The sequence below is a fragment of the Sus scrofa genome, chromosome 16 (assembly GCF_054392235.1).
Source record: "Sus scrofa isolate SSC_HxYL_T2T_F1_AM1 chromosome 16, Sscrofa_HxYL_maternal_Yorkshire_Landrace_v2.0, whole genome shotgun sequence".
NCBI classification, from domain to species: domain Eukaryota; kingdom Metazoa; phylum Chordata; class Mammalia; order Artiodactyla; family Suidae; genus Sus; species Sus scrofa.
Genome location: NC_139398.1, coordinates 48,304,231 through 48,317,183, shown reverse-complemented (window position 1 = coordinate 48,317,183; position 12,953 = coordinate 48,304,231). Strand labels below are relative to the sequence as shown.

At 42.7% G+C, this 12,953-nt stretch overlaps 1 protein-coding gene across 8 annotated transcripts in view; it reads right to left on the bottom strand.

The window, feature by feature from the left end:
- The window catches only part of LOC102159433 (uncharacterized), a 908,266-nt gene extending 896,909 nt beyond the window's left edge, over positions 1 to 11,357 (bottom strand). For all 8 annotated transcript variants that reach the window (XR_014831357.1, XR_002339577.2, XR_014831355.1 and 5 more), the window contains exons 1-2: positions 11,186 to 11,357; positions 2,675 to 2,832 (exon numbers count right to left, since the gene is read on the bottom strand). The gene's annotated coding sequence lies outside the window, so the exon portion shown is untranslated. The remainder of the gene's footprint in view (positions 1 to 2,674; positions 2,833 to 11,185) is intronic.
- Between the last annotated feature and the right edge of the window lie 1,596 nt (positions 11,358 to 12,953).

The window sequence follows — 12,953 nt, the reverse complement described above, 5'->3', positions numbered from 1 at the left end:
CTGGCCATTTTTTACTGGATCTGAATTCCAAACAGTCTCATAAAGACCTTTTACATCACCACATTTTTACTAAGCTTTTGGCAAATAAATAAAGGAATGAACAAATATCAGAAGGAATACTTGCAATGTTCTGGCCTATGTTCCTGTCCTGGGGAGCTGACCAGAGTCACCTGGAGGGGGTTAAGTTTCCCTTCTCCCCCACCCCCCACCCAAATACAAATGTCAGGGTTTCAGCCCCAGAGACCTTGGTTCTGGAGAAGAGGATGAGGCCTGGGATCTACATGCTGTAAATCACATTCAGAGGTAAGATTCTGATTAAGAGCCACCATCTAGACCAACTCCCTCATTTTACAGATGAGGAAATGAGGTTATGCGACCTGTTCAATATCACACAGCTTCTGGGAGTGAACATCAGAGCCTTCCAATCCAGGTTAGGGTGGAACCTCCATTAGAAGCACTTACCCAAAAACATCACATGGTACCCAGGCCTCTCTGAGTCCTAGACGAAGAGTGCGGCTCTTTAAAAAACAACTGTACTCGGCCACTTGAACCATCAAAATGTGGACCATTCCCTTTTATGTCCTCCAGCTTGGAGGAACTAGGGAAAGTTCTGCTTAAGAAGATGTCTTGGGTAATAATTCTCAGAGTTCACAGAGGAAACAGGTGATTAAGAACCAATGACCTAGACAAACACAATTTAGCCTCTTCGGAAGTCCCTCAGCAGGGCCTCCAGGTCACCCTGTGAACACAGAGGGGACTAGGTCTCATAGAGTCCTGCCAGCTGTGAGGGGCTCTTAGCAGACCCTGCATCAACTCAGAGACGCACGGACACAGACCAACTCCTCATCCTTCAAGATGCAGGAACTAAACTAGCTGAGCTGATTCTTTTCAGAAGAGGTGGTGTGTCCTTGGGGGGGCAACACGAGGAGTCTCTAGGAGAGGAAGCGGGAGGGCTCCCTGTAAGGTAACACTGAATATAGCCTGTCATCATGCTTCCTGAGAAGATACCAGGATATCGGAATAATGTGGAAAGAAATGTTGAAAGGGCTGAAACTGTGGTTTAGGTGAGAGCAGCCCTGACATCAAGGCTGCCCTTTTTGTAAGATATTTAACAAACACATCACTTTTTTTTTAAAGAAAACAATCTTTTTTTGCCCTACTGAATGGTGTAGACCATCCTCTAAACAGTGATTTGCTGCCCCCTAGTGTTCATTTTCTTTTATTAAAAGTTTCACAAACAATCATTCCTCTTTTTTCTTTTCCCTCCCAGGTTCTCCAAAAAAAATCATCCCTTGACTGTCACTGCAATAGCCACATTAAATTATAACAAAGTTAACCTAAAGGCAAGGGCCTTCTTATCACACTCATGACAGTTGCTCAGCACAGAAACATGCTCTTTCTTCCTCTCCTTCCATTGTCACTCACCAACCTGAGCCATCACAGGTGCGAAGGAATGAAGAACCCAGGCAACAACCTCACCATCAGGTCACTCTGGCTGGGTCTTTTAAGGAAAGCAGAATTCTCTCCCTGAAGGAAGTCATCAGCCACCCCAGTGGTTCCCAAACCAAGCTGGGCATCTGCACAGCGATGTCCTGGGCCTGGACCACAGTTCTTCTGAGTAAGCAGGGCTGAGACAGCTGTATTTTTCAAAACTCCCCAACAAATCCCACTATACCTTCTGGTTTAAGAACCACTGCACCAGCACATGTGCAGGAACCGATGTGTATAGAACAGGCCCAAGAGAAAGGAATATAAAAATCTAAGTCAGAGAAGTACAAGGAAGCCTACTGGAGTTAGGGGCTTTATCTGGGGCCAAAAAGGGGCCACCTCGAGTAACACCTGGATTGGGGAGATAGCCCCTAGGTAAAAGGCACACCCTCATGGGTGGTGCAGAGGGCACTGAAGAGAGATGGCTCATGCTCTTTGTCTACTCAGCTGGTCCAGGCCCCAAGGCTCACACCCCTCCCAGTCAGTCCCATTTGCTCTTTTTGGCCATACCCACAGTATGCAGAAGTTCCTGGGACCAGGGATCAAACCCACGGCACAGCAGTGACCAAAGCCACCGTAGTGACAATGCCAGATCCTTAACCTCTAAGCCACCAGGAAACTCCATTCCCATTTGATCTTTGGTCTTCTTCTCTTCCCTGGCCTGGCAGTCACCAAGTCCTGTGAGTGCTTCATTGTCAATCTCTCTGAAATGTGACCCTTCTGTGTCTACAATTGCCACTTTAATTCTGGTACGACAGCAGGAGCAAGGTCAAAAGAGAAGGGGCCCAGTCTAATATTTCCCCTACAAAACCATTTACTTAAAAGATATTCTGCTGGTTCTGTTTTGGGTATTGCAAAGGATATTTTCCTCGGATTCACACTGGGCTCCTCTTTCAATAAACCTTCAAAAAGGGATAACATAAAGATACCTAGTTTACTGTGGACAACCAAGCACCCATATTATCTCCTCAGTCTTTTGCAACCTAGCTAAAGAACAGGAAAAGCATATGAGAGGCATAAAACGGCAGGGACAAAGTTAGAGGGGAGGACATAACAGCAGACGTCCTGCTGGAGGGAAGAAAGAAACACAAGAAAATTTCCAAGCACCAAAATGCCTCCTCATTGCCCAGTAGAATAAATGAAAAAGATTCACACAAAATAACATCTTCATGGGTTCAATCCTTACCTCATTCAGTGGGTTAAGAATCCAGCGTTGCCTCAAGCTGCAGTGTAGGTTGCAGGTGCGGCTTGGATCCTGCATTGCTGTGGCTGTGGTGTAGGCCAGGAGCTGCAGCTCTGATTCAAGCCCTAGTCCAGGAACTCCCATATGCTATGGGTGCAGCCCTAAAAAGAAAAAGAAAATAAAAGAATATGTTCACAAAATTCCACAGGCCTAGGGATAAAGAAATCTCCTGGAAAAGAATAAAGCGGGTTACCCACAGAGAATCAGATAATCAGAATGCCATCAAACTTCTCAACTGCAACAAGAGGGACAGAAAGCAATTGAGAAATTCTGCAGGAAAAAGATTACCAACCTGGAAATACATATCCCACCAAAGTATCTGCCAAGAATTAAGATATGTTCAGGTTTGCAAGGAACTCAAAGTATTAACTACACAGCTTCTCTTGAGATGTTCCTGGAAGATGTGCTCCAGCAAATGAGGGAATAAACCAAGAAAACGTGTGTTAGAAGATAAATTGAGACCTACCGAAAAATTTAAGAGTTAGTTTGAAGGAGTTTCTGTTGTGGCTCAGCAGTAACGAAGCGGACTAGTATCCATGAAGACTCGTGTTCAATTCCTGGCCTGGCTCAGTGCGTTAAGAATCCAGCATTGCCATGAGCTGTGATATAAGTCATAGACACAGTTCAAATCCCAAGTTGCTGTGGCTGTAGTGTGGGCCAGCAGCCACAGCTTCAATTCAACCCCTAGCCTGAGAACTTCCATGTGCCGCAGATGTGGTCCTAAAATGACCAAAAATAAATAAGAGGTGATCTGAGCAAAAACCTATTCATTACTGAGCAGCACCAAACCAGAAGTGATTAGAAGCACTCTGCCAGCAGGAGCCACTTGGGAAAGGCTTACACAGAGAAGATGTAGAACAAAGGGAAAGACTTATACAGAGAAGATGTAGAGTAAGGCAGGATTGGCCACGGCTGAAAGCCTGGTCAGCTGTTTGTGATGTGTTGTCCTTAGATTTTGATTTCTTAACCTGGAGCCATTTATAGGCTTAGATTTTAGTTTGCTTAAGGAGGCACCATAGTAGGAGAGTCCCCTCTTTCTAATGGGATCTTGGGTAATTATTCGAACACGTGGGACCCAGACACGAGGAGATTCCACAGGGTGGGGGGTAAAGGCAAGCTGGAGGATGAAAGCTTCGTGCAGGCTCAGAGCACAAGCAGTTCTGCTTAGAGCAAGAAGGCAGAGAATGAAAAAGATATGCAATACATTTGGTAATTTGGAAAATGTCACTGGCATTTGACAAATCTGATGATGTGCATGGAAAAACTAGTGACAAGTACATAGAAAAAGTTACACCAATGAAAAAATGAAACAATTAAATCCAGGAAAAGCAAATATTTTATGCAAAGAAAAAAACAACTCTAATATTTAGCTAAACAGTGAAGAATATTATCAAAATAATGGGATTTCAATGATAATTTTTTCAACTATAATTTTTTAAAAATTTAAAAATTAAATGTGATTTTTTTAAAGTATAGTTGATTTAAAATGTGCCAATTTCTGTTGTACAGCAAAGTGAGTCAGTCATACATATACATACATTCTTTTTTTATATTATTTTCCATCCTTGTCTATTCCAGGAGATTAGATATTGTTCTCTGTGCTGTACAGTAGGACCTTATTGTTTATCCAAAAATAATGTGATTATTATGTGCATATCAGGAGGTGAGAGAAGGAATGGGATAGGAAGTAAGAATCAAACTTTTATCTAACTTGTTATAAAGCCAGTGGCTAATGTCACAGCTGGATACATGGAGAAATAGGACTTAAAATGTAGCTCTGAGAGACACACATGGGAAGGAGACTTTTCTCTGAATTCCTGTTGGAAGCTTTTGAATTTTAAACCATATAAAATGTACTGCTTTTCTGGAATTATTATATTTGTAAAAAGACTCATAACATGAAATCTCTCTGGCAGGATATTCAATAAACCACTTATGGTGTTGCCACTAGTGAAGGGATCTGTACTTTTTTTTTTTTTTTTTTTTTTTTTTGCTTTTTAGGACCGCACCCACAACATATGGAAGTTCCCAGGCTTCCACTGGAGCTACAGCTTCCTGCCTACGCCACATCCGCACAGGATCAAGGCAATGCCAGATCCTTAATCCACTAAGCAAGGCCAGGGATGGAACCAGCATCCTCATGGATCCTAGTCAGGTTCGTTAACCACTGAGCCACAAAGGGAACTCCGTTGGTATTATATTTTAAACAATGCACATACTATTCTATAGGTAAATTAAAATTACATTTTTAAAAAATGAAAGCTATGGCATTGCTAATTGGAACCCAGTTTAAACATTGCATATTCCGCACCATTAAGCAGGCCAAGGTGATCCTCACTTCCCGCAGCCAGGGGGTTTCTAAAACACGGAAAGCTCTTTGGCCCCCTCTGCTGGTAAGAGTTATGCTTGTAAAAGAGTATTAAAGTCTTGGCTAAGAACCTTAGGTAAACTAACAAATTCATTAGTTGAATAGTTTCCATTAAAAATCCCATTAAACTCTCTGGGTGTGGTGATGTTATAAAAGGAAACATGTCCATTTCATACTTTTCTGTGAATTCCAAAGACCTTTTTTCCCTTCAGCCAATATTTTCATATACTCGGACGAAATCGTGTTTTCTGGTACTCAGAGATGTTTTTCTCTCATGCTAGAATGCTAAAGAGAAAACCAAACAGTATTTTTAGGAATTTTTCATCCTTTTTGGATAAATCCCAGATGCTAAGTGGACAGAAAGAAGCTCTCTGAAGTCTGCTGTTTGAGGCAACTTTCTCGTCTCCTGCTTCAGGTGGGGGGAGGAGGGGAGGGGGCTCCCTGGAGAGAGAGCTCCAACAGGTGAGAATGCACCTGGTCTCACCCACATACTGGAGGACTAAACACCTTTACAGATTTTCTTTACTTGTGAATGCCTAAGTAATAAATACATGCTTGTTTTAAGTCAAACTACTTTTTAATTTTTTTTTAATTGGCACAGATTCTTTGAAAGGAAATTCCACAGGCTCTCTTTTTTAAATTTTAAATTCTATGACCCAGTGGTTTTACTGTTGGTGACTCTCCTATAGAAAGAGGAACACGTGTACAAGGCCACAAAAGTGGTCGCTGTTTATAATAGTTAAAAAATGAGAACAATCTAACTGCCCTAAATAGATGGTCAGTTATTTATGCAACTCAGCAATTTAGAAAAATAACATAGTTTACCTTACCAATATGAATATATTTTTTAAATTCTGCAGAATGAAAAAGTGTATTGTAGAAAGATCCACACAGCATGGTATCATGTACTATAAACTGTCTCTATGTACATATATAACCATAGAAACACACAAAAAATACCAGGAAGGCTACATACTAAACACATAACAGAAGGAAAGGAAGGGGAGGGTCCAGGAGTGATATTCAAAGGGGCCAAGTTACAAAATATAGATTCATTAAATACTTGAATAATTAAAAATTAAGATAATGATAATCATCTCTCCATCACCATCTAATCCCACCTCCCCAGAAGCAACCAACAGTAAGAGACTGTCCATAAATGTCTCTACTTTCATACAAAGATATACAAATATACACCTACACTTTTTTTAATTTTCAAAAAGAGGATCGGACTATACATAATATTCTATAATTTTCTTTTTTCACTTAGTAATATTTCAAAGAAACCTTTTCAGGTACTATATAGATATATTTCATTCTTTCTTAATAGTTCCACTATTATCCATAGTGTGAATGTATCATATTGTATTCAGAATTCCCTTATTTGTAATTCCCATTGTGGCTCAGCAGTAACGAACCTGACTACTATCCATGAGGACACAGGTTCCATCCCAGGCCTCACTCAGTGGGTTAAGGATCCAGTATTCCTGTGAGGTGTGGTGTAGGTCACAGATGCAGCTTGGATTCTGCCATTGCTGTGGCTGTAGTGAAGGCCAGCCGCTGCAGCTCTGATTTGACCCCTAGCCTGGGAACTCCCATATGCCGTGGGTGCGGCCCTAAAAAGCAAAAACAAAACAAAACAAAAAATCCCATATTTATGAACATTTCAGCTGTTTATAGTGATTTTTTGCTACCACATTGCAGGTATATATGACATATATGTACATATCACATATATATGAAGGTGGCAAAAACACATATATAGAGAAATAAAAATTCATATGAAATAGCAAAAGAAAAAGAACTATTTATCTCAACATCCTGGCACTTTTTCCTGGGAGTACTGGATCAAAGGGCATATAAATTGATGGGGTTTTTTTTGTTGTTTTGTTTTTTTGTCTTTTAGGGTCACACCCACACGGCATATGGAGGTTCCCAGGCTAGGGGTCAAATCGGAGCTGTAGCTGCTGGCCTACACCACAGCCACTGGCCTACACCGCAGCCACAACACCAGATCTGAACCACATGTGCAACCTACACCACAGCTCATGGAAACGTCAGATCCTTAACCCACTGAGCAAGGCCAGGGAGATAACCTGCATCCCCATGGATGCTAGTCAGATGCGTTTCCACTGAGCCACAATGGGAACTCCTCAAATTTTTTTTTTTTTTTTTTTTTTGTCTTTTTGTCTTTTCTTGAGCCACTCCTGCGGCATATGGAGCTTCCCAGACTAGGGGTCTAATCAGAGCTGTAGCCACCGGCCTACGCCACAGCCACAGCAACGTGGGATCTGAGCCGAATCTGCGACCTACACCACAGCTCGCTGCAATGCCAGATACTTAACCCACTGAGCAAGGCCAGGGATAGAACCCACAACCTCGCGGTTCCTAGTCGGATTCATTAACCACTGCGCCATGACGGGAACTCCAGGAACTCCTCATATTGATGATTTTATTAGATAATGAAGGCTAGTTTCCCCAGGGCCCCACTCCCACCAGCAACACACGGGGGTTCCCATTGCCCTCACACACACATTCACCAGTGTAGATGCTATCCATCTACCACCAAATGCAAGATTTGGAAGGCGATCTAGCTAAGATCATCCACCACAACCTCCTTGTTGTGCAGAAGCTAAGACCTAAAGCATTAAATGATTCACCCTGACCACACGGCACTTAAATAAATGAACTGGAAACTAGAACCCAAGTCACAAGACTGGCATCCATTCCCACCTTCACCTAGTAATAGTTCCCTGATTTGGAGGAGGAGGATAGGCAGTAAATGACATACACCCCCAAAAGATGTCCATGTCCTAATCCCCAGAACTGGGAATGTGTTACCTTACAGGGCAAAGGGACTTTTTCCTGGTGTGATTAGGTCAAGGATTTCAAGATGCGGAGATGATCCTGGGTTTATCTGGATGGACACAATGTAATCACAGAGTCCTTGCAAGTTAATGAGGGAAGCAGGAGAGGCAGAGATGTGAGGACAGCAGCAAAGGTCGGAGTGATGTGATTGCTGCTTTGAAGGGAGGAAGAGAGCCAGGAGCCAAGGACTGTGGGCAGCCTCTAGAAGCCAGAAAGCACAGAAATGGATTTCCCCCCAAGCCTCCTGAAGGAATGTAGCCCCATGGATACCTTGATTTTAGTGCACGGAGACCCAGGTCAGAATTCTGACCTCCAGAACTCTAAGATAACTGGTGTTGTCTTAAGGCACTTAGTTTGTGCTTATTTGTTACAGCAGCAAAAGAAACTAATACAGGGAAAGCACTGGCTTGCTCCTCTGTAGTTTGGATGGGGAATATGAAAAAGTCAAGCAAGGACACGTGACCCAGGCGTGGGTAATCAGCATATGCTTTGCCCAGGCCTATGTGACTCATGGATGCACGGGTCACCAAGACTGGCCCAGGAAACTCAGACGCAAAACTTGTACTCAAACTGTTTATTAAACAGAATTTCTATTTTTCACTGGTCTTTACCTGAAAGCAAATAAGCTTGGAACTTCCCAGGCCCCCCATGAGGGAAAAGCCTGCCTGAGGACAGAGCAGGCAGGATGGACAGAGCTAAGGGAAGGACAGAAGCAGCTCCTCCCCAGTGCTGTTGATACACTTGATCAATCTGAGTCTGATGGCAATTTCAGTTTGCTTTTCATCATTAATGGCCTAAAAAAAATTCTGCCTAATTCACCAAGTTCCCAGTTAGATGCTTTCATCATTTTGGTTCTTTCTGAAGATAATTTTAAGTTATTTTTTAAGGCAAATGATATACTAGAAAACTGTACAAAACCACAGGGCTACCTAAAATCACACGATTAATAATCATTTGATAAAGCATGAGCTAAGATCCCAGGCTAGTGGGTTCCTTTCCTTACAATAAGAAGCATCACATTTCAGTTAAAAGTAGAAAGAATTCGGGAGTTCGCATTGTGGCACAGAGGAAACGAATCTGATTAGTGTCCATGAACATGTGGGTTTGATGCCTGGCCTCACTCAGTGGGTGGGGGATCCGGCCTTGCTGTGAGCTGTGATGTAGGTCACAGATGCAGCTCAGATCCCACATTGCTGCGGCCATGGCATAGGCTAGCAGCTATAGCTCCAATTTGACCCCTAGCCTGGGAACCTCCATATGCCGCAGGTGCAGCCCTAAAAAGCAAAAAAATAAAATAAAAGTAGAAAGAATTTAAGTTTGACACAGATATACAACAAGACTTTATGGACTTTATAGATTGTAAGATATAAACATATTCTAAATTAAAGTGTTTTCCAGAAATATTTAAGACTGTACAAGCCACGGAGTTCCTATCATGGTGCAGTGGTTAACGAAGCCAACTAGGAACCATGAGGTTGCAGGTTCGATCCCTGGCCTTGCTTAGTAGGTTAAGGATCTGGCGTTGCAGTGAGCTGTGGTGTAGGACGCAGACATGGCTCAGATCCCAGTGGCTCTGGCCTAGGCCGGTGGCTCCAGTTTTAATTAGACCCCTAGCCTGGGAACCTCCATATATTGCAGGTGCAGCCCTAGAAAAGGCAAAAAGACAATAAATAAATAAATAAATAAATAAAATGAAGTTTAAAAAAAAGACTATACAAGCCACTTGGAAACAAATAGCAGGAGGAATAATAGATATCTCTGGCTCTTTGCTCTGATCCTTGGAAAGAAAGTTCACATTGAAACCATGCTGGTTGCAGATAAAGGCCTGGTAGCCTACAGCAGGGGTAATCACTTGGTTTTATAAATAAAGGTTAATGGAAAATATCTACACCCCATTAGTTAACATAATGTCCATGGTTGCTTTCCCACTACAAAAGTAGGGTTGAATAGCTGCCAACAGAGACAAAAATACAATCTGGGCCTTTAGAGAAAACATTTGTCAACTTTACTGAATTATAAAATTGCCTTTTTCTGGGTCAGGCAGGGGAATAATGGCTCCAATCAGAAGTATGGTTGAAGGTATGGAAGCAACATAAGTGTCCAGCAACAGAAGAATGAATAAAGAGGATGTGGTGTGTATGTACACACACACACACACACACACACACACACACACACACACACACACACACACACTGGAATACTACTCAGTCATAAAAAAGAGTGAAATTTTGCCATTTGCAACAACATGGATGGATCTGGAGGCTATTTTTTATGCATAGTAAAATAAGTCAAAGAAAGACAAATACTGTATATTATCACTTACATGTGGAACCTGAAAAAAACAAAACAAATTAATGAATATGACAAAATCTGAAAAAAGAAGAATGATTAGACCAGCCTAACTGGAAGGTTAGACCTCACATCAAACCCAACACTCCCTAGCACATGGAGACACTGTGCTAGATGCTAGGAGGAAAAAGATGAAGAGCATCCATGCCCTAACCTTTAGAAGCTTTCTGTCCACTGGGAAACACAGATGTTTAAACAAACATAGCACGGCATGATATGGGCTTTGAGAGACGCATTTAAGCAAAACAATATGCTTAATACATAGTAAGTAATTAATAGATGGCAGCTCTTAACTTTTTAACAGTTTTTATTATAATTCCCCAAATGCTTTGAGAGCCACCTAACCTTTGCTGGAGCACTCAGAGATTTTTCACCAGGTTAGGCACTGAAGTAACAGAGCAAGAAGGAACAGCAAGACTCCAGGCTTGGGGAACTAGGCTATGAGTGTCACAAATACCTATTTTGAGTAGATATTTGAGATACTCATTGAGAGTGCAATGAGTAATTTGGAAGTTTTGGACTTGGCAACTGCAGCAGGGAAGAATCTCTTAAAGCATCTGAGACAACTGAGGAGGATTCCTCATGCTGCTAATAACATACAAAGAGCAAAAGGGAGAAAAGAAAGACAGGCTCAAGGACAAGTTTATTTTAGGATTAAAAAAAAAGCACTAAATGGCTTGTAGACACAGCAAAGAGAAAAGAAGGGAAGGAAAAGAAAACCAAAAGCCCAGGACTTGAAAAGTATGTCTTCCCTGGAGAAAGCAAAGAAAGTGCCACTTAGAAAACTGGTCCAATATGCCAGGGCAAAGAAAAACTAAAGGAAGAGGCAGGGCATTCACTCCAGATGGGCAGGTGGCAAGACTTACCTACGAGGCTTCTCTTGGGCTCTGAAAGATAAGCAGAGCTCCGCACTGGCTGCCAGCATCTTAAAATGTACATAAAGGCTTTAATGGGGTTCAGCCACGTATTCAGACAGTCCAGATGGTCTCAGCAACACTTCGCCCCCTCAAGGCCGCGTCCTGGAGCAGCTCCTAGTTCAAGGAAGGCAAGCAGACGCGTGTTCCAAGGACAGGGGAGTGGGAGGAGCCAGCTCGAGGGTCAGCCAGCAGTCACAGCTCTCAGTGACCTCCTCCTACACTCCACTCCTCAGACAGTCTCTTAACACGCCTTACGCACCTCCCTCTTCCACAGCGATCCTTCGGCAGTGAGTCCGTTAGCACTGAGGCAGCTCCTTGGGTGGCTCTCTGGCTGCACTGGAGGCAGATCCCACAGCAGCAGTAGAGGCATATGCAAGAGAAATTACAGATCAAGATAATGGTTCTCAAAATGTGTACATTTTTCCACCAAGAGCTCCATGACCCAAACCACTGATGTATTAAGGTTACAGGGCTAGGGGTCGGACAAGCCCAGGCTTGCCCCTGTGTCCTCATGTGATTTAATGAAAATGACACATTAGCAGGCTCATCAGGTACAAATACACTACCCTTCATGTGGATGATGGCGGGGGTTCCTCTTTGCAAGGGAGTCATACCACCCAAGGCCATCCTATTTCAAAGCACATCTTTTCTCACTAGAGGCATTTCAGTGTCCTGTAAGGATAGGCCTTGCCAGCTGTCATGTAAGGCTTCCTGGGGGAATTGAGTAAGGGCTTCAGTGTGAGCTCCCACAGGCCAATAGAGACCCATTGTCCTCCCGGCCAATGGCAGGGACAAAGATGGCGGCCAAACGATGGAACCAGTGGCAAAGAGAACATGCCCTCGTTCTCCTTTGGAAATATGATCTGGTTGTGTGAATCAGACATGGTGGCCAGGGGAGGCAGCACTGTCTGGCGTGAGATGGACTGGGGGTGGCAGAGTTAGGATTCACACCACAGCTTTCCCAGCTCTGGTATGTGAACTTCCTGTTTCCCAACCTGTTTATCAAGTGGTTAGCGATCATCTCAGGCCTCTGACACTTGAACTGAAAACATGGTCTTTTTTCCTTCAGCCACGGGCTGGCATTTGACACCCTCCTCCACCTCCTTCCCTGGCTCCAATCCACATTCCTCGTCTTCCTGCCCCGTGCTGCCCTGCTTGTTCTCTGTGCTTCATGTCCCCTGCACCTGGCCTTCCTTTGCTGGGCCACCCTCTACGTGTGCTCCTTTCTCAGCCCAGTCCTGTCAACACAGGCCCTTGTTACTCTCTTGCTGATTTTAAATGAAATCCTGATTTAAACAAAAAACCCATATACTTTACATTAGGTCAGTAGGACAAGAACAGTGACCACAACCTGGTTAATACATGATTTCAAAGATTATGTAAGATGAGCCACTGAGCAAGAAAAATTGAAATGCCTAAAATCTAGCCATTTATTCCTATAGAAGACACACCTGATAGAAGTTGTCTCAATTTCACCATTCGAAAAATATGTTATATAACTGAAAGAAACTTTTCTAAACTAGCAATAACCAATGATAAATTTCCATTAATGATATTAGAGAGGAGAGTGGATTATCTTTCTATTTCACTTGAAAACATAAGAAAGTGGTTTCACACGAAAAAGAGATCAGATAAAATGTAGCCAAACACTATATTGGAAAAAAGTATAATAAAGTTCTGTGAACAAATTTTAAAATGTTCTTTTTCTGGATTTTGT